Below are 22,591 nucleotides of genomic sequence, written 5' to 3'. Positions count from 1 at the left end.
CCTTCTGGAGCTTGGTAAATAACACCAGACAACACTTTGGTACTATGCTTGCAGGATATTTTAAACAGTAAAATCACCACCGCCACCAGCAACAAAACATAAAATGAGAAAGACATGGCACTAAATAAACTGTGAAAGGGACACATTTAAGATATGAGAACTAAAGCAAAAAAAGCAGAATGTTACTCTGTTCAGCCTTAGCTGGGAACATGCGTGATAGGATAGGCCATTTTTTTGCAGCTCAGTGCATATCCACAAACGACAGTAAACATGCTGCAAATATTGATCTGGGCGATTGGAAATAAATTGCAGTGAACAAGTGAATTCACAAGCATGAGATCCATGGATAATGAGAATTTGCTTACTTATGGAGACACCCGAATGAAATGTGTTTTTTTCCATATTTATTTTACCGGAAATCTTAGCAACTATAAACAGTTCCCTTGCTCCTGCTTTTTGGAAAGTTTCTCTTCCTTTCATTACCAGGACATTGCACTCTCCTTCCAAATGTTCATTTTCCCCCTCTGGCTTTCTTTCTCAGTGTCCTTTGTGGACTCCATCTCCTCCACCACGTTTTAAAATACTAAAACTCTTTCAGGAACAGTCCCAAAGCCTCTTCTCCTTTCACTCTATACTCTCCATGCACAAACTCTTCCATACTCGGAAGACGAACCAAAATTTTATCTCTAGTTCAAAGCCTTCCTCTGAGGTTCAGACATATATGAATGGACTACTAGATACTTCAAGGTCTCAAAGGCATCTAGAAATCAATGTGCATAACATCGAATTTATGATCTCACTCTGCAAAATGTGAACCTACAATCTGAAGAATTTATGAGCAAAAGAAACTTTTATAGTATGGGTCCTGGGGAATATCTTGAAGATGATTTTAGGTAGCACACGGGTGTAGGGACAGTCTTCTTCTCAATATTAAACAACTTGGGTTCTTTAGCAAAGGAGAATGCAGACAACCTTTCAGAAGGCCTCCCGTTCCCCGGGGCAGGACTATCATCTTGCCAAGCCGTATCATCTCCATCTCTGGTAGCACACTACACTAAGTCCAAGATTCAAGGCAGAGTGATATACATGTCAGATAATCTCATTAGATTTCTTCCTAGTCACCAGATTAAAATTTCTGTTGGCCGTTATGATATAGCAGCAAAAATCTATAAAACGTACAATTACCCACAATCTTTTGGTGATGATTTTTACATTGAACTAAGTAAGCTAAATTTTATAAGGTGATATTTTTCTGATTACACTTTTATATCTTCCAAATCTATGCAGAGTATGTATTACTTTTTACTGATAAAATAACTAACATCATCCATAATTATATAAACATAGATGATAATTTTTGTCAGCCTTTGATAACCCTATTTCTTTATTTTATCAAAAATTCAGCTTCTGATTGCATAGATCAAGGTAAGTATTTACAGAGGGTAAGTGATGGCACTAGTGAGGTTTTAAAATTCAGCATTTGCTCATTAGAGGAATAGCTATTTAGTGTTCTGGTTAATATAAATTTTGAAATTTCAAATTGCATATCTTGGAATCTTGTTGGTACTTAATAAACAGTTTTGAATGAACTATTGAGGCAGATGATGAGAGGAGGAGGAAAGACACATTTTTATACAGTTTCGGATACTTTTCCTCTTTCCAGATACAGAATAAACTTTTCCAAATGGCCAACATTTCTTGTCCTTTGATTTATTTTTTTAAAGTCCAGTTTATAACTTTGTAGCTTGTAGAAATTCTTTACAGATTCTGATCATAAGTTGACTGGCAGTTTTATGATATTCCTTTAAATGTAATTTAATTTAAATTTAAACCCCAAGTTTCATAATTAAGAATACTGAATTTAGTGATGAAAATGACTCTTGTATGTCACAGAACAGGTAATTAGCAAAGCCTAGACAAAAACCATATCTGTTGACTCTAACATGCTTTGTAATATAAGTGTCCCCATGTGTTTCAAACTGTGGCCTCCAGACTCCTAAGGGTATTGAACTGAAAACGCAGGTGTCAACACAGGGACCAGATGGAGTGGCCCCACCGGGATGCTCCCTGAGCGCCCCTGCCACTATGGAACCCAAGCAACGGCACTGAATCGATTTTACATAATAAGCTTTCTCATAAGTTTTTATTTGGAAAAGGGGGCTTGAAAACAACACGATGCACTCTACCCTTATTCCCCACAGATTAGTACTGTAGTTACTGAACCACTAAATCTAACTTTGGCAAATGTAAAGTGTGAGAAAGACTGACTAGTGAAAGATGAAACTATATGAAATTAACCTATAGAACTAAGCCATATGTCCTTTAAACAGCCTCTAAATGGATCTCATAGAAGTGTAATTTTCCTCATATAGCAGTTCTGTCGATTCTCCTTGCCAAGGGGATCTTCCACATAATTCAGGACCCAACCTCCTTTTATCATATGGCTCTGATTAATGCTAAAGTTTTGAAGATCTATACTTGGAAAAAAAGTGTAGAGAAGGGCCAACTGCTTCTTAACCAACGAGAAAGACAACACTTTACTCTTAAAACAAATGTCATTAAAGTCATCTACTTGAGGACGGTTTCTCATCATCAAATATAAAATCACCTTGGTGTGAACAAATGTAAATATACTGTAAATAACTGTAAATATACTGTAAATAACTGTAAATATACTAATCCATTATGGGAGATCCTTGAGGTCAAGGATGTTTTTGTTTACCTCTGTATTCATATCCATCTTCTCATCTTCTCGTGGCTATTTTTTTCTCTCCTTATGTTAATTCATCCAGTCAGTCCCTCTAGTCATCCTGTCTCATAAAAGGGGGTCAGGAGACCTAAAAAACACTTTTAAGGCCACAGCCCAGAGACCCGGGCCTAATGAAAGACTGAGATTTATCATAAAATTAAAGAATGTTTTCCCTTCCTTCACATCTAAAGAGCTCTAATGTAGTAATAGTTGTTTTCGGCTGAAATACCTGCAAGATTCCGAGGAGGAATATTTAGAAAAGTCCAAAATCAACAGAGGAGAGAAAATAGAGATACTCAGAAGCATTTGAAACCTCTGGCACTAAAGCTACAGCAAATATCAAAGACAACCCAACTCCTCATCAGATTATCATAAATCCTCTCACTAAAAGCTTATTTTTCCAAGTTCCAATTACTTGATAAACATGCTGAACTTTCAAAAAATAAATAGCAAGTCATGCTAAAGGGAAGTAGAAAAATACAGCCAGAAGAGGCAAGACAAGTAGCAGAATCTGACGCAAATATGACAAAAGTTGTCCGAGTTATGAGATGGGGAATGTAAAATAACTATGATTAGTATGTAAAATACTGTGACAGAAATGAAGAAGGCCTTTGATTGACACAAGGATAGACTCAATATGGCCAAGGAAAGAACCAGGAGGCTTGAAGGAAGATTGATAGAAACACACCAAACTGATATGCAAAGAGGCAAAAAAATGGAAGGAAAAAGAAAAAAAAAGAGAACATCAAAGAACTGTGAGTGTGGGGGACAATTTCTAAAGGTGGAACACATACATTATTGAACTATCAGAAACAGAAGTTAGAAAAACATCAAAGAAATGTTTGAAGAAATGATATTTGCGAAATTTCCAAATTAATGACACATACGAAACCAAAGATCAAGAAAGCTCAGGCAACACCAGGCAAGCTACGCACCAAAAATGACACCCAGGCATTTCATATACAAACTGGAGGACACCAAAGGCAGAGAGAAAGTTTTGAAAGAATCTAGAGGGAAAGCAGTATACGTTACTTCTAGAGCAACAAGGTTAAAAATTAAAGTGAACTTTTTGTCAGAAAGTATTCAAGCAAGAAGAGAACAGATTGAAATATTTAAATTATTGATAGGAAAAGAAAATAATCTAGAATGCCATATGCAGTAAAATTATACTTCAAAAGCGAAGGAGAAATAACAGCTTTCTCAGACAACTATAAAGTAATGGGAATTCATAGCCAGCATATTTGCACTGTGAAAATGTTTACTAGAAGTGATTCCGGGAGGGGCGCCCAGGTAGCTCCGTTGGTTAAGCGTCTGCTTAAGTGTTCGGCTCAGGTCATGATTCCAGGGTCCTGGGATGGAACCCTGCATCAGATACCCTGCTCAGCAAGGAGGCTGCTTCTCCCTCTCCTCATCCTCCCCCCTGTTCGTGCTCTCTCTCTCTCTCAAATGAATACATAAAAAAAAAAAATCTTTAAAAAAAATAAGTGACCCAGAGAGAAAGAAAATTACTTAGGTTAGAAGCTCAGATCTACATAAAGAAAGGAGAGTGTTAAAAAAAGGATAAGTTATGACAAAATAAAGTCTTTAAGTTCTTATTATCAAATTAACTAAACATAACCATGTATTTAAAGTAATGATAGTAACCATATACTGGATATTATAACAGGTTGATAAGAGCAATGAATGACAGAAATGTCATAGGGGTAGGAGGGAAAAATTGGAATTACTCTAAGTTAACTTGCACTACACATGGAACAGTATAGTGTTATGTGAAGATTCATTTAAATTTGTTAAAAATATATATTGTAAATTCTGATGATAACCAACAATTTTTAAAAGAATTTCATAGATAGTTAAGAAACTGAGATAAACGCATAATTAACATCAGGAAAAAAGAGAAAAAATAAAAACAAATGCAATGAATAGAAAATGTTAAAGATTGTATTAAACCAAATATATCTATAATTACTTTATATATGAATTGTCTAAATATACCAATTCAAACACAGAAAATGTCAAAGGGATTAAAAGAAAAGCAATCATACATTGTTAACAAGAAGCCTCTTTTAATATAAAAACTCTGTTGGGAGAAAAAGTAAAGGAATGAAGGAAGATATGACATGCTGACTCCAATCAAAAGTGGAGTCGCTAATACTAATTTTAGATAAAGTAGACCTCAAAATAAGATAAAGTGTCAGCCTTAAAGTTAGTTCTTTGAAGAACAAGTGGTCCTCAGAAAAGATCAATAAAATTTATAAGCCTCTAACCAAGCCAACCAAGAGAAAAAGAGAAAAGACAATACTAACAATGTCAGAAATGAAAGAAGAGCCATCACTCCTGATTCCTGAACATAAAAGGATAGCAAAGGAATATTATGAACAACACTATTGCCATTCTTACAATGACTTAGATAAGATGTACCAATTCCTAGAAAGACAAAAACTACCAAAATTCACACACAAAGAAATATATAATTGAAATAACTTTGTATCTACTAAGGAGATTATATCAGTTAATAGCCCACAAAGAAAGCACCAGTCCCAGATGTTTTTACTAGTAAATTGTAGCAGATGGAACCAGAGGTAATACTTCTTAATGCATTCTATGAGGGAAGAGTTACCCTAATACCCAAACCAAAGACATTACAAGAAAGCAAAATTAGAGATCAATGTCATTTATAAATCTAGATTTAAAATTATTTAACAGAATATTAGAAAATTGAATTTGACAATGCATACAAAGTATCATACTCTATAAACAAGTGAGATATTCCAAGGATGCAAGGTTGGTTCAACATTAAAAAATCAATCATTGTAACTCACCACACCAAAGGCTAAAGAAGAAAAATCTTATGATTATATCAACTAATGCAGAAAAAGCTTTTAACAAAATCCAATACCTGTTAATAATAATAATTTTTAAAAATCTCTGAAAACTATGCACACAAGGGAACTTCCTCAGCTTCATAAAAGAATACTAAATCCTGGACATTACAGTATAGGTAACAGAGTCTCTCTCTAAGACTGGGAACAAGACATTCTTATTTCTATTCAAAGTTATACTAGAAGTTCTAGATAGTACAATGGGACGATAAAAGAAAATAAAGAATATATTGCTTAGAAAGGAAATAAAATGGTTTAAGTAGAAAAATCCCAAAGAATCACCAAAACCCTCCTTTACCTAATAAATGGATATAGCAACATTGCAGTATAAAAGATTAATATACAAAAGCCAATTGCTTTCTTATATATCATCAGTGAACAATTGGAATTGGGGTTAACATTTATAATAAGTACCTAAAAAAATACTTAGATATATATCTAACAAACTATGCATAAAATCTATATGTGGAAAATTATAATACTCTAACGAAAGACATCAAAGAAGATCTAAGTAATGGTTATATTCTGTGTTCATAAATTGGAAGACTCAATATTTTAAGATGTCAATGCTTCCCAATTTATTCTATAGGTTTAATGTAAGTTCAGTTGAAATCCCAGAAAGCTATTTTCTAGGCACTGACAAATTGATTCTACAAATTTATGAGAAAGTAAAGACTAAGAATGGCCAACACAGTCTTGAAGAAGAAAATTGGAGGCCACTCACTGCCTGACTTTAAGACCTACTGTATAGTGACATAAACCAGGTGGTTTGGTAGTGGCAAAAAAGTAGACACATAGATGAATACAACAGGATAGAGAGCCCAGAAATAGAGCCATATAAATATGGTCAATTGATCTTGGATGAAGAAGCAAAGGCTTTCCATGGAGAAATGATAGTCTTTCAGCAAGCGATTTTAAAACAATTTGATGCCCAAATTGGGAAACACAAAAACAAAAAACAATGAGACACAGACCTTACAAATAAAACAAAAAACAAACAAAAAAGCCCCAAAACTCAAAGTTGATCACAGAGCTGAATAGAAATCACAAAATTTTAAATTCTAGCAAGAAATCCTGTAAGAAAATCTGTGACCTTGTATATGGCGATCCATTTTTAGATAAAACAGCAAAATTATAATCCATGAAAAATAATTGATCAGTTGGAACTTATTAAAATTTTTTAGAAATGGAAAGAGAATCCAGACATTGTGAGAAAACATTTACAAAACACCTATCTAATAAAAGATTTGTTTCCAAAATATGCAAAGCACTCTTAAAAATCAATAATAATCAGCAACCAATTAAAACATGGGCAAAATACCTGACAGATGCCTCAACAAAGAAGATATACACATGGCACATTTAATCATAACTAAAGATGTTCAAATAATTTTTTATTAACAAATTGCAAATTAAAATGAGATAGTAATACACTCTTATTAGGCTAAAAAGCCCAAAATCTGACAGTACTTACTCATAGCTGGCAAGAATGTGGAACAACAGGTTCTCTCATTCATTGCTGATAGGAATGTAAATTGTCACTTTGGAAGACAGTTTGATAGTTTCTCACAGAGCTAAACCTATTTTTACCATAAAACGCAGCAATTATTGCACTTGATATTTACCCAATATATTTGAACACCTGTGTTTACATGATAACCTGTAGGTGTATGTTTACAGCAGCTTCATTCATAATCCCCCCAAACTGGAAGCAACCAATATGTCTTTCAATAGGTGAATGCAGAACTTGTGGTACATCCATAAATTGCAATAGTATTTACTGATAAAAAGAAATGAGCTATTAAACCAAGAAAAGCTATTAAATTCATATTGTTGAGTGAAATAAACTACTCTGAAAAATTACATACTATATGTTTCTAATTATATGGCCTCTGAAAAGGCAAGACTATAAAGAGGTTGAAAAGATCAGTGGTTAACAGGCGCTTGTAGTAATGGAAGGTTAATTGGAAAGACAACACAGAGCAGATATTTATGATGGTGAGACTATTCGTATAATACTGTAATGGTGGATATGTTTCAAGACCCATAGAACTTTAAAATACAAAGAGTTATTACATATTTGAAAATGTGTGCCAAATTTTAAAAAATCAAGAGATCAGGGAATACCAGGATGCACTGCAAAATGTTACAAAAGACTCTAATTTATTACAAATATATAAAACAACCTCACCAAAGGAAGTGCGGGAAGAGGTGTTGACCTAAGTAATTTCGGAAATGAATTGTGTCTGTAAGACTAAAGGCTAAAGAAACTGTACATGAGGACTGTAGTCTAGTTGATAATTTTCCCCCATGGGGGTATGGGTTAACAGCTCAGATACTGATATACATGTGCACATGTATACTGGAGCTGAACAATTTAGTAAATGGATGGCAGATGGTAGAAGCCAGTGTCTCACTGCTGGAGTGAGAGTTTACAGGCAAGTAAGGGGAGAGGGCTAAAATGTTTCATGTGCTGATGGATTCGACTTGGAAATATAAGTAAAGACTCAATATTGATATTTCGACTGATATTTAACTTAATAAGGATAGAGAGATATATAGAAATACATAGCTCTATATATGTTGATGTACCCACGTGTTTTTCCTTGTTTTGTCAGCTGAGAAAGCATAGAAACAAAGGCACTCCAGTAGTGTTTAGCACGCCAAGGCTCCCAGATCTTGCTTTGTAATACTACTTTTCAAAAATGGCTGATTTTTTTTCAAGGATAGGGACAGGAAAAACAAGATGAGCTTGGCATCTTGCAGTGCCTGAAAGTAGGGAAGTGCTCAAACAAAAACCCCTAATATGGAATAGGAGCCAATTAAAAGAGCTCCCAATGGTAAAGCTGGAATGATCTGAGCAAGAAAATAGACAAAATAGTATCAGATTAGAACCCACAGTATAAAAAAAATCCAGGAGTTCATATTGATACAAGTAAATGATTCAATATTTAAATGAAGGGTGAGTTAGAGACAAATCTCCTTACAGTAGAATTCCAAATAATTTCTGTAGGCACTCTATTCTCAGGGGTAGCATAATTTTCCACTCCTGAAGTATGAATTTCACGTAGTGACTTCCTTCCAGAGCGCAATGTGGAAAGGGGAGGTGGGAAGGGAATAACTTGACGGCACAAAAACCTGGCAGAAACTACTTCAGCCCAGTAATTAAGGTCAACATAAGTCATGTTGATTTTTTGTGCCCTTGATATGAGATGAAAATGGACTTTACCTCTGTGCTCTCCTTTGCCAAAACACATAATCCTGGTCTAATCATAGAAACCATCAGACAAATCTTAATGAGAAATGTTTGACAAAATAACGGGGTAGATCTCTTCAAAACTCTCAAGGGCATCAAAAACAAGGACAGTCTGAGTAATTGTCACAGCCAAGATGATGCTTAAGGGGGAAAGACAATCAAATGTAGTGAGGTATCTGGATCGTATCCTGGAAGACAAAAGAGATATTCAATAACACTAAGGAGATCTGAATAAAACCTGGACTGTAGTTAATAACGTTTCAATATTGGTTCATTAATTGTGACATATGTACCATGTTAGATGGTAATAAAAAGGGAAGCTAAGTGGGGTGTATATGAGAACTTTCTGTACTATCTTCACAATTTTTCTGTAAATCTAAACTGTTCTAAAATAAAAATTTAATTTAAAAACAGTTGGGCACTCCTCTCTTTTTCTCCATTGCCCCACACGTCAATTTTATTAGCAAACATAGTCATGTCTGTCTCCCAAGGGGTCATGCCTGTTTCCATACATACATGTCTCAGTCTACATTCGCTAGATATAAGAGCTTCAAAGAAGCATTGAAGGATTGAGACTCTATGTGTGATATACCAGCCCACGGATGGGAGGGTGACGAAATATCAAATCATACAAATGATGCCAAAAAACAAATCATGTAAATGATGCATTATGTTCTGTTACAATATGGAACACTGAGAGTCAAAGCAATTGTTTCCATCAGTGAAACCATATCTAGCTTCAGATCATGAAAGGGAGGAAAGGGTGCTTGGGTGGCTCAGCCAGTTGAGTGTCTGACTATTGACTTCAGCTCAGGTCATAGTCTCAGGGACCTGAGATCGAGCCCCAGGTCGGGCTCCATGCTAAGTGGGGAGTCTGCTTGAGATTCTTTCCCTCTCCCTCTGTCCCTCCCCCTGCTTGTGCTCTTTCTCTCGCAAATAAACAAATAAATCTTTAAAAGGGCGGGGGGAGAAAGAAGGGGAGTTTTAACTTATTAGCTTTATCTTGCCTCATATTTCCCATTTTTAAGGTTTTCTGTGGGAATTATCATTTGACCACTATGACACTACTCAAAAACACAGATCTCTTGCCATATGGACTGACATTTCATTCCAGTTGAGGTAGAACAGTGATATAATAGGAGTGGGATACCAACCAAGAGAGAAGATGGCAGCTGAGGGAAGTACAGAAGGCATGTGAGCCATGGTGTGCTAGAGCCAGTATCAGAATGGCTTTCAAGAGCTACTTCTATGTATCTCTTCCCAGCTATATCTTCAGTGATATCACACTGGTAGCCTGAATATATTCATTTACAGCACAAAAATCGATACCATCACACATCAAGGTTTGTTTGATTGATTACAGAGCCAGATTATTGGCACACCACAGCCAGAAAGGCTTGCATCCAAGGAAGAACCCACCCCTGATAACTCTAGTGTCTCCACTACTCCCACTTCGGTTGAAGACGTGTGTGCCTCTTGCCTAGACTCTAGTAAGAGCTTCCTGTATGTTCTGCTTTCTTTCTCTCTTGCTTCCTACATTTGATTCTCCAAACAGCAGCCAATGATATTGTTAAAACATCTACCAGAACATGCAAATCTCCTGTTTACCATCACTCAGTGGCCCATCACTCATTTAGAATCAAATGTAAATACCTTGAAAATTTTCAAAGTGATCTGGTACCTGCTTACCTATCTGGGAGCATCTTCTACCTCATGTCCTATCACTCTCACTGGCTTTCCATTGTTCTTCAAATGTCCCAAGATACTTCCAACTTTGGGACAGTGAGCCTGCTGTTCATGGTATATGAAAGACTCTTTAGATGGCTGGCTTATTTCTGCCACTGGGATCGTATCTTACATGTCTCCAGATTTGTTAGGGATTTCTTAACCACACAATCTCAAACAAAGCCCCTCCCTCTTTCTCTGTCTTACTACCTGATTTATTTTCTTCCAGTATTTCTCCACTCTAAAATTAACGTTGTAGTTGTTGCTACTGTTTTCATGTTTGTTTTTTGACCCACACAGGACACACCCCCAACTGGAATGTCAGATCCTTTCCAGTAATGATCCTTTTATACCTCCATTGCTTAGAATAATGCCTGGGACAGTAGGCATTTAATAAACTTTTTTTTCCCCAGTGAATATAGAATGAACACGTGTGGGGTGGGGGGTGGTATATGTCAGACCTACCTGCTGGTTTCACAAACTACTGAGAATTGCTTATATCAGCCAGGAGTACCTTGGCACCCAGTTCAAATAGGCACCTCTCTTGGTGAGTACTTAGGCCATTATTGGTCCAGCGCTTATGTGAATTATGTGCTCAGCTTTATATCAACACATAGCAATACAAGTAAAGAATATGAGGCACTGCCAGGTCCTTAGACGGAAGTCACAAATTACAGAAGTCAAAAGTTATTTAATAAAGAATGAAAAGCATGAAATTAGAAAATGGACTTGCTATACTCGTAAAATTTTAAAGCGAAAGAATTAAAATACACCAAAGGCCTCTTAAGATCACTTCTAATTATCCATATGTTCTTCATTAGAACCACAGTGCTTATGACACAAAGGATTTATTATTTCCTAGTGATGGTATGATAAAGCCAATCTCTTCCTATGTTGTTGATAGAATCGTATAATTCTTTTGAATGAGTTTGCAGCTAATAATTTTTCAGCTCTTTATGAATTCATAGAAACATTACTTAAGTAAACACTTTTCTGGAACTTCTTTTAAAAAAGATCAAATGTACGAGGGCTATGTTGGAGAGAGAGGCTTATGCATGGATATATTTCTAACAGCATTATTGATAACAGAAAAAAATTGAAAAAATTATAGTGCAGGCTAAGCACCTTATGGTTCATAAATATGACAGAATATTGGTCTGTTCTAGTTCTATAAAAATTAAAACACATTATTAAATTTTATAGCATAATGATAAAAGCAATTGTATGGAGAAGGATGAAAGGATTATGGGTAATTATATTCCTTTTTATCTCTTTTCTAATTCATTTAACTTGGTGAGTACTATTCTAACTTGAAATCTATATTTATAATAAAGCATTAGTTGCTTTTTAGAGTCTTTGTAAGTATTATCATTCTGCAGTTTGTAGAATTTAAGAGTTAACAGTTTAACTCATTAAATTCATTAAGAAAATTATTACATAGATATTAAAAATTTGGTTAGATCTTTAGTTGGTAGGAAATTTTATTCAGGACAGTATTATCCTCTGGAAATAAGAAAAATGTGTGTGTGTGTGTGTGTGTGTGTGTGTGTGTGTGTGTGTGTGTGTTTAACCTTACTACAATAGCTGTGTGATCTTGGTGTAATCACTATACCTTCAATATATACACTTAGCTGGGGAGCCCTATTAACTCTAAAATTTTACAAAACAGAAGCTAATGTTTCCAGGTAGATGTGAAATATTAAGCAGATCTATGTCTGAGATTGTAGTTAGAATTTCCTCTAAGCAGAGAGGTGAAGAATTGAGAGCAGTGAATACTTCGGTGAATATTACGATTCACCAGGACTCCATTTTAGCCATGAAAAATACATGTCCTTATTTTTCTTCCTCCTTAACATAAAATATCATGATACATCTACTTTTTCATATTCTATCACTCCCATCCCTTATGTTTTCCAACCACCCAATGGTATACAATACAATGGTGTACAATAGTATGCCACTGTAAAGAGTATGGACTTTAAGTTAAGAAGGTCTGAGTTGAAGTGTTGGTTCCATCAATGACTAGTTATGCAGACTTAGACAAAGAATTTACATTTGCTATGCCTGAATTTCTGCGTCTTAAAATCCAGAGTTGATGTCTATTGGGCAAGACTGAGAAAGAACCCTAAAGTGGCTGGCATGCAGAAATGTTCAAAATGTCAGTTGCCCCTTTCCCAATATCACCTACTGCTTAAATACGTACAAACTGTATTATATTCTCCTAAGTTCAGGGACCACATCATGTAGAGTAACACAGAGCACAATGATTTGTATTCCTTGCAGCACCTAGAACACTGCCTTGAACATCATAGGTACTGTCTAAACATTTGTGGATGGATTTACTGAGCACAAGATTCCTTTTATGGTCACAAAGAGGGCTATATAAATCAAAAATATTATATCTGCCTTTTTCCCTTTCTGAGTGTTATTTTTTTTTCGTGAACCTTATACTAATTAAAATTCTATTAATCAACATATTCTATTTAACTGACTGCTGGTAGATTCTTCTGTTTAATCAGGGTAATCAAACAAAGGACACAGTTGCTGTTGCTGTTCTATTCAATGCAAATATCTTACAAAGCATGCCCATAAATACTACCATATGCATTTCTTAAAGAAATAGAAACAGGTAGATGTGTTGGCTTTAAGTAAAGCCACCATCATATTATTGCCTGTCAAAATTATACAAAATCACACTAGGGACATTATTACTTTGAGAATTGGTATCATTTTCAAAAGGTATGTATTTTTTTAAAAAAGATTTTATTTATTTACTTGAGAAAGCAAGAATGACCAGGGGGAGGGACAGAAGGAGAGGAAAAGCAGACTCCCCACTGAGCAGGGAGCCCTACAGGGGCTCGATCCTGGAACCTGGAGATCTATGACCAGAGCTAAAGGCAGACGCTTAACCCCCAGAGCCACCCAGGAACTCTTCAAAAGGTATGTATTTAAATGTGTCTCATATCACCAAGAGATTTTACCTCTATAGTGACTGAGCAAAGGGTCATAATTGCATTAATCTGAGGGAAAATATTTATGTGTCACTCTTTGGATGCAAATTCTCTATGATAGCAGCTCATTGAGGTGATTGATAGTCACCATCTTCAGCCCACTGTGAATGAAGAGCATTTGGTAAAGAAGTAATTTCTGCAATAAGACTGGTATGTCCCTGAGTCATTTTCTGACTGCTCTCAACACGCATTGGCTCTGCAACCCAACATGTACACAGACTTTGGCTGTGGTTGGAATTCTGGCTCATTGGCTGCCATTATTGTGATAGCCATTTACCATAGAAGCGAAACCATGTGTGAGGTTATCTTCTTCCCCAATGGATGGGGATGTTATTAAAATCAACCTGAACATTAGCTCCCACTCATTGTCTGCACCCTCAACATCCCTAACATCCAATCAAGAGAACTATTACATTGCTTTGAAGAAAAATAAAAGTTAATAAAAAGCAATTACTCTAACCATAACTGATACGAATTTTATATGAATTTTATATTTATTTTGGAGTTTAACTTACTGATGTTGTTGATCCTGAATTCAATTACATTATGTTTATATTGCTAATGATCTATTATAAATTATTGTACAGCAGTCCACAGGTTAAATGTATCCAAGATATCATGACTTTATACTATTTAAGATTTTATTTCACTTTTTCCAGATTTATGCACATAAAAATTCATACAGTAACATTATGACTGTCATTTTCCAATCAAAATTGAATTTAATAATCTGTCAGCAAGACCACAAATATCCGTTGAACACCAACTACATGGAAACATTATGTTGAATATTCAGGAGAAGTAATTATAAATAAGTTAAGATTCCTGGCCTCAAAAAACCTATACTATGGATAGTGTTGTGGTGATTTTACTTAATTTCTTCTGTGATTATGCTATCTATATTATCTTAAAGGAAATGGTAAAAATCACATTTATTGAGCATTTTATATGTGCCAAGTACAGATTTCTGAAGACAGAATGGTATGATGTGGTGCATGGGTGATGGGACCAAGTATTTTACTTTAAATACTAATTCTGGCATTTGGTACCACGGTGGCTTAGAGCACATCAGTTAGCCTTCTGGAGTTTCATTTGAAAAGAAAACAACAACAACAACTAACAAAAAACAAAAAAACACAAACTTGTAGTGGTGAAAAGTGGCTTTCATTGTTGTAAGGACTAGAGATAATATATGTAAAGCAACTGGAATATAATATATAATATAAATGGTTGCTATTTTCATATCATTATACATATGCTGGAATCATTTAATTCTCAATGAAAAGAAAAGATCCTAAAATATGGGTATTATCCTTATTAACAGACAAAGAAACTAAGGCAGAATTAATTTGAATAATCTGCCCAATTTATCAATATAATAAGGAGAAACTGGTTCTCAATTTACATCATTCTCACTTAAACCCAGTTGTGTCTGTTACACCATGCTGGTCTGAAAGTAATGAGTGCTAGAATTTGCTTGCCTGGGTAATTCAGTCAATCCAAGATTGTTGAGGCTTAGCAAGCACAGCAGGGAAGACCATGGCCCCCATCAAAACAATACCAATGACCAACGGTGTACAGACTGGTGTTTAAATCAACAAGACTAGGGGAGCTGCTGAAAGCAAAACTGAGGGGCTTGGTGCACAGGATGGATGCATCATGGCAGAAAAGCTTTTAAAGATCTTGGTACAGTTGTGCCTGGAATCACAGTTCTGAGTTAATGCAAGAAATGCTGGAACAGAATCTAGCTTGAAATGAAAGTGCAGTGCATATGTGTGGGCACTGGGTGCATGAAGATAGATGTCCTGGTTGGCCACTGTCTTGGAAGGAAATATGTAAAAAGCAGGAATTTGGACAGGATGCTTCAGCAGAAGTTTAAAAATACGCAGATGACTTAGAACAGAACAGTTAAATAAATATGTGAAGAAACCTGGCATAAGATGAGGGGAAAGATTATGCCCCACCTAAACTCACTCAGATTTTAAAATTAAAGAGATAAAAGCCTAAATATAGTAGAGAGACATTAAAAACTAAATATAGAAGCATGCCAATTTCTGCCAGCTGGCTCACAGGGCACTAACCCTGGTGCCATGGTGAAATTCTAGGTAGAAAGGCATGACAAGAAACTCATATGGCAGGGGCACCTGGGTAACTTAGTTGGTTAAGCATCTGACTCTTTGGTTTTGGCTCAGGTCCTGATCTCAGGGTCATGAGATCGAGCCCCGAGTTGGGCTCTGCACTCAGCATGGAGTCTGCCTGAGATTCTCTCTTCCTCTCCTTCTGAGCCTCCTGTTCATGTTCAGTAGCTTGATCTCTCTCTCTCTCCCTCTAAAACTAAATAAATCTTTAAAAAGGAAAAGAAACACACAGCACTAGATCTCAGACGACACAGACTGGAGGCAGCAGACTACTTCCAGTATATAAGGTATTCCCAAAGTATAAATAGGTTTTATTTTTAATGGCTCAAGGCATAGTGCACAGGGTAATGTGTGAAGGGCCAAGGACGTACACCCAAAATTCACTGATTCTTACCACCTGCAACTGAGTCAAGCAAGAAAAGTCAGGACAAACACAGATATAAGAGCTGGAATAGTGACTCCTATGGATCCTCTCAACTGTCATTATGGAATTACTATAATGAAAAAATATGTCATGCACATGTACATTTTATATATTATATATGTTTTATACAAATGCACATATATGTGTGGATATATGTAGGCATATGCACATATACATTTTACCAAATGAAATGGAAATGTGGGGGATGTTGATGGGGAATTACGGTAATATCGAGTCAACAAATAAGGACTAGGCAATAATGGGTTCTGGAAGCCATATGCGCAAAAAATTAGACTTGTCATTTTAGAAATTATTCCATAAAATTTATCGCCCGCATGTGATGTTCTTCAAATATATGAATAATAGCAATTTAGAAATTTATTATATTATCCCTTAAAGAAATACATTATAAGATAAATTTATAAACTGGGTGTATAAGAATTCAATAGAATGTAGACAGATCATGTGTATTTCTCCAAGTACCAAATTTTGGAAGACAATTCGATGAAAGCCAACAGACTTGTAGAGTATTTTATTTTTTATAATTTGAATCAAATAAGATATTCTTGAGGCAATAAATATTCACATTTCTTCTTTATGACTTGTATAGTCACCTGTGTAATTCCAAGGACATAGAATATTGTACAAATTACTCTTTATATAATTCTAGCATTCATAAAAGCACTAGTATATGATTTATTTATATGCCTATCTTGACTACAAGTTTCATGAGGGTGGTAGTGAGACTTGGCAGAACTTCTTGGCTCACTAGGAATTTTCCTGGGGCATGAGCAGATGAATGATACTGAAAGAATTCAGGATATGCATCCCAAAATATGCCACTTTGTCATATTGATTATTTTGAGTCAAAGGCACTTGAAACACTGCAGATACTACAAAGGAGATAAAATTCCCACGTGAAAAGTGTCTTTCTTGCATCAGGAGGAAGAAACATTCTTAGCACCAGAGATGGCTAGTGGAAGCCGAGAACATTTGCGCAAACAGAACTTGTTAAAATAACTCTTAGCTTCCTTCAGTGTCCCCCTATGTTTTAGTACTTTTCCATATTTTCTCCTCTTCGTTCAAGCTAGTATGTAATCACTTAGGCCTAGTCACTTCTTTGAGTTTTCTTTGTGTGTGTGTGTGTGTGAGAGAGAGAGAGAGAGAGCTCTCATGTACCAGTAAATAATACTCGTATGCTCTTCTCCTATTAATTTGTCCTGTCAATACCAGGTGAGACACTAGGAGGGTGAAGGAACATTTTATCATCTCTGCAATATCAAACAGAAAGTCCTGAAATAGATTCCAGGATATATGACAACTTAATATATACTAAAGATAGAATCTCAAGTTATTGGTGTACAGGGATTTTGTATTTTAAAGATATTGTGTATGAGTGTATATAGGTATGTATGTATGTATGTATTTGAGAGAGAAAGTGAGAGCACACAAGCGGGGGGGGGGGGGGGCAGAGAGAGAAGGAGAAGCAGACTCCTCACTGGGCAGGAAGCCCAACATGGGGCCCAATCCCAGGACCCCAAAATCATGACCTGAGCTGAAAGCAGATGCTCAACTGACTGAGCCACCCAGGTGCTCCTGGGTAGGGGGATTTTAAAAAAATAAAGGAGATTGTAACAATGTGATTGGCTTGGAAGATAATAAAACTGGTTTAAATTTCACATAATATATCAGAATAAATCCAATTGTATTGAATATCTAAAGTGAAACCAAACTAGAGGTGCCTGGGTGGCTCAGTTGGTTAAGCGGCTGGCTCATGATTTTGGCTCAGGTCATGGTCTCAGGGTCCTGAGATCCAGCCCCATGGGGGCTCCATACTTAATGGGGAGTCTGCTTTAGATTCTCTCTTTCCCTCCTCTCCTTCCTCTTTTCTCTCTCTCCTCTTTTCTCTCTCTCTCAGTCTCTCAAATAAATAAACAAATAAATAAATCTTTAAAAACAATAAAAAATAAAGTTAAACCAAAACAAACAACAAAACAAAACAAACGCTGGTAGAAAACATGAGTGTGTCCATTTATAACCTAGGATTGTGGAACTCCTTGATTGTGACTCAAAGAGGCAACTAAAAATCTTGATACAAAGAGAATCAAATGTTACTTTTGCATGGGGAAATTTACCATCAGCAAACTGAAAAAATCAACTGCACTCAAAAAATTTCACTCTACAGGGGTCTTGGGTGGCTCAGTCGGTTGAGCATCTGACTCCATTTCACCTCAGGTCATGATCTCAGAGTCCTGAGGTCGAGCCCCATGTCAGGCTCCATGCTGAGTGTAGAGCCTGCTTAAGATTCTCTCTCTGCCCCTCCCCACCTGCTTGCTCTCTCTCTGAATTAATAATAACAATAATAATAACAATAATAATTTTAAAAGCTTTAGAAAAAGTTCTTTCTCTCCCTCTGCCCTCCCCCACCCCCTCATGCTTGCTCCCTGTCTCTCTCTCTCTCTCTCAAAAAGAAAAAAAAAATCACTATACAAGGTATTATCTCATAGCAAAAAAATACAGAGGAAAATTTGAATTCAGAGAACAATTGCTTCTTTTGTCTTTAAAATGTGACTCCTCTTCCTTGGTTGTTTCAACGTTCAGGAAAGTTGGGGAAAAGATTGGATAGCACCATTTTTAATTTTTCTCATCAGACAATTTAAAAACTAGTTTTCTGGAACAAAGATTGCCCTTCCATTAGGCCAAATTTTATAATTGTAATCTTCAAATAATTACAATATAAATATTCTTACTTAAACTTACTAAATTGCCAGCAACAGAAAAGATTTGAGAAGAAACCTCATGTAAAAATACAGTAGTTTACATAGTACCAATGCTATATTCTACCCATTATTTAAAATGGCTTTTTAATTTTTAATGCTCTTTCCAACATTTAGATATAAAATATAACCATTGAGATAGGATGATATTGTTTTAAAGCAAGTCAACATTCTTGGTAGAGGGAATAAGTAATGCAATTTATGCAATTTGCCTTGCAAAATCATCTGAAAAGGAGTTATAAAAATATTTACAGAAATGTTTAAGGCTCAGAAAAGTTATTGGACAGAGTTATGCACAGAGGCATAGATTCTCTATATACACAAATGTCTTCTCCCAACATAAAAAAAATCATAGCGGCTCTTAACGCGCAATGTAAATAAAATAGTAAAAAATTTGAATTTGGTTTTGAAGGACCCCCTCAGATAAACTCAGTACATAGATAAGGACAGGGTACACTTGTCCTTTAATGAAAGAGATTCAATGTGCCAGTTTTCTTGAGACTGTGCCGGAGGGATCAGCTATGTCAACCTCATACTCAAAATGGTCTGCATGTTTATCAAGACTATTTTTTTTCTTCCTCCTCAGCAGCTAGACTGGGAGCTGGAGCCATATGGTCAGTGACTCACAAGGAAGGCAAAGAAAGGGAGATTTGGGATACAAGAGTAGCATTGATCAAGCTAGACAAAAACACAACTGTGCAAAATTACAAAAAAACAAACAATTCTTTCACCATATTTGCAGTGCAGCTACACTAATGGACATCCTCACGTCATACTAGACACTCTGTATTTATTTTTCTGATGGATTTCCCTATAATCTGTTTCAGATTATCTTGGCTTACAAAAATACTTTTTTTTCCAAGATTGGGGACCACCAAGGAACTGCATATGCACACATATAAAATATCATTCCTTTGGTCCTGAATTTAGAATATTCTTTAACTCGGTTCTTTCTACCTAAAGACAAACACACACCTCCCTTCCCCTCCTCCTCCTCCCAAAAAACTTTTCTAAGTAGCTTTGAATCAAAATGATGAAATTTCACTGAGGTACAAAGTTAATCCAGCATTGCTGGAACAGGTTCGCATTTTGGCAATTCCTGTTATGATTTCTGCAGGTCTGTACTATCCACAATGCCAAAGGACCTGCTGCCCCTCATATTAATATTGAAAAGGCTTTGTCGGTGTTACAGTGACCCAGAGCAAGAGAGAGTCTGCCTGTTTTTCATGGATGATGGTGCTTGCAAATGTTTCCCATATCTCTAGTAACTGATACACTTGACAACTTTCTGAGAATATTTGTTAGGGTTAGTTCTGCCTATTTTGGTCCTAACTTAGAAAGGAGCAGGGAAAAATGACCATTTTGAGTACATAGTTTTTGCTAGAAACTGGGCTCTCATAGATAAACTTCTTCTTACTGCAATTTTATGAATATCTCCACGTCAAGTAACTTGCCAACAGCTACCCAGAGAGTACCTGGCATATCAGTTTGAATTAGAGCCTCAACTATATGCCAACAAGTCTGTATATGAACTTTCTACTTTCTTAGAACAAGTATGGGGGTTACAGATTTTTTCTTCTACCACCTGAGACAATCTGTACAGGGTTTCAAGACATCTATAATTGGTTATTTTCTTCAAGTAACTTAAGACTTTTGAACAACAGAATGCTGGTATTTGATTTGAATTGGTGGTTATGTCATGATTCCTATCTCTACAACACCCTTCTCTGTTCCTCAGTACACTTGATCATAATTCTGTGTGTGTTATTTAATATGTTTGTGTACAATAATGGTGACATGATCTTAGCATCATGTTATCAAAGTGCTGATAACTAAAAAGGGAAAGAGAGTAGCTGTCCAAAAATATTCTCTCAGCACAGACAGTTCAATATTTTACACCTGACTGAAGTAGCCATGTAGCTAGTTGGTGTAATTGCTCTCCAACACTCGACAAAATGGACACTGTAACCGATGCTGTGGAAACATACTGGCGTGGCCTTAGAAAGGCAATAACTTTAAAATTGCATGAGATTTTCATTTTTCAAAATCACCTATTTTCCTGTTATCAATGAAAGTGAAAAGTCATATAAAACCACACTTAAAAATTCTATTACTGGATTGAACTGGATGGCATTAGTACCCCAGGGAAACTTTGCACGTGTAAAAGGTTTCATCAATATTCAAACAACTCAGAAAGAAAAGTGGAACGCAGACAGACGACAGGGATGAAAATGAGCAGCTCCAGGACCTACTCAGTGCTTTCCCTTGACTGTAGTCACTTCATCAGTTTGCATCAAGTGGACCTGAATCGAGAAAAAGAAGAAGAAACAGGGCTTACCACTGAAGGCAACAACATCTTTCATTTACTTCAATACAGATAGGTTTACGATGAAACAGATTTTTGTGAGGTTTGCCAAATTTGGAAACAATTCACTGCAATATGTGCATAATCAGAAAAAAAATATCTACTAATAAAAATAGTATTACTGACGCTCTCAAGCCAGCTGTGTTTTCGGTGAATTTCACTCAGTTTCCACATGGAATTGCTTTAATGGTAAGGATAATGAAGGTATTTTCCTCCTGAAAGATACCCAAAGGATACTACCCATAGGAATCATTTCGTTCAACACCGAATTCTGCAGTGGGAAGCAGCAGCTGTGAAAGTGTTGTCCAGCTGCTCTGTGTGAAACCCGGTGTGGTAGAAGAAGATGATTTATCAAGACGTGACAGATTTTCTTATTAAGAATTTGGCCGACAGTGTAGAGCAAAGCAGCTAGACATAATCGCCCTCCAACGTCGCCAATGTGGTAAGTGTGAAAAAAAAATGCATTTAACAGACTCCAGAAAATAGGAAGTAACGTTGAAGATGTTGAGATGTAGATGGACGAAGACTGTCGATTTCCACTTGTGTGTTTCTGTCATAATGGTGATAGGGAAGCATCTAACCGGATGATCTTAGTCCCAAGTATGCAGATTTGACGGTGTCCCAGTAAACTAGGAACTCTGGGACACACTGTATCTTCAAATTCTAACATTAATACAGGCCTCAAACAAATTTGTTGGAGAAACAACACAGCCCATGACTTGCAAATCCATAATGACATACTTCATGAGGATTTGGAAACACTTGACTTTCAGCCCATACACTGTGAAATGAAACACAGAGATACTCCTGCCACAGAAGCTTAATCACATACTCCAACTGTAAGATGGCTCGGGAATTTAGAATCCTGACTTTCAAATTAGCTTAAGACAAAAATGTTGTGGGTTATAAGAAATGTGGGATGAGCAAAAAATGACAAGGTGCCCATCATGGGTGGCGACAAGGCAAGATCCTCTGAGGTCAGTCCTAGAAGACAGAGCTCCCAATCGGCCCAGTCCTTTGGCTGACTTACACACCTTATTGACCACCGCCTAGACTCATAACATTCAGGAAGACAAAAATGCTTTCCAATTAGAAATAGAACTGGTCAGCATGCGGAGTAACTCAGAGTTTTGCGAGTTAAGGTTTTCTTTTGGCATCCATATATCCCAGAGTTGGTTCTGAAAGGGCCAACATCTCAAAACACAGCAAGTGCAAACAAAGAAATGCCCATCATGATATTTCTTTTAAGGCAGTGTCTACTCTT

The sequence above is a fragment of the Ursus americanus genome, chromosome 26, assembly GCF_024610735.1.
Source record: "Ursus americanus isolate L20-20 chromosome 26, mUrsAme1.1.p, whole genome shotgun sequence".
NCBI lineage: Eukaryota > Metazoa > Chordata > Mammalia > Carnivora > Ursidae > Ursus > Ursus americanus.
This window is presented reverse-complemented; position numbering follows the sequence as displayed.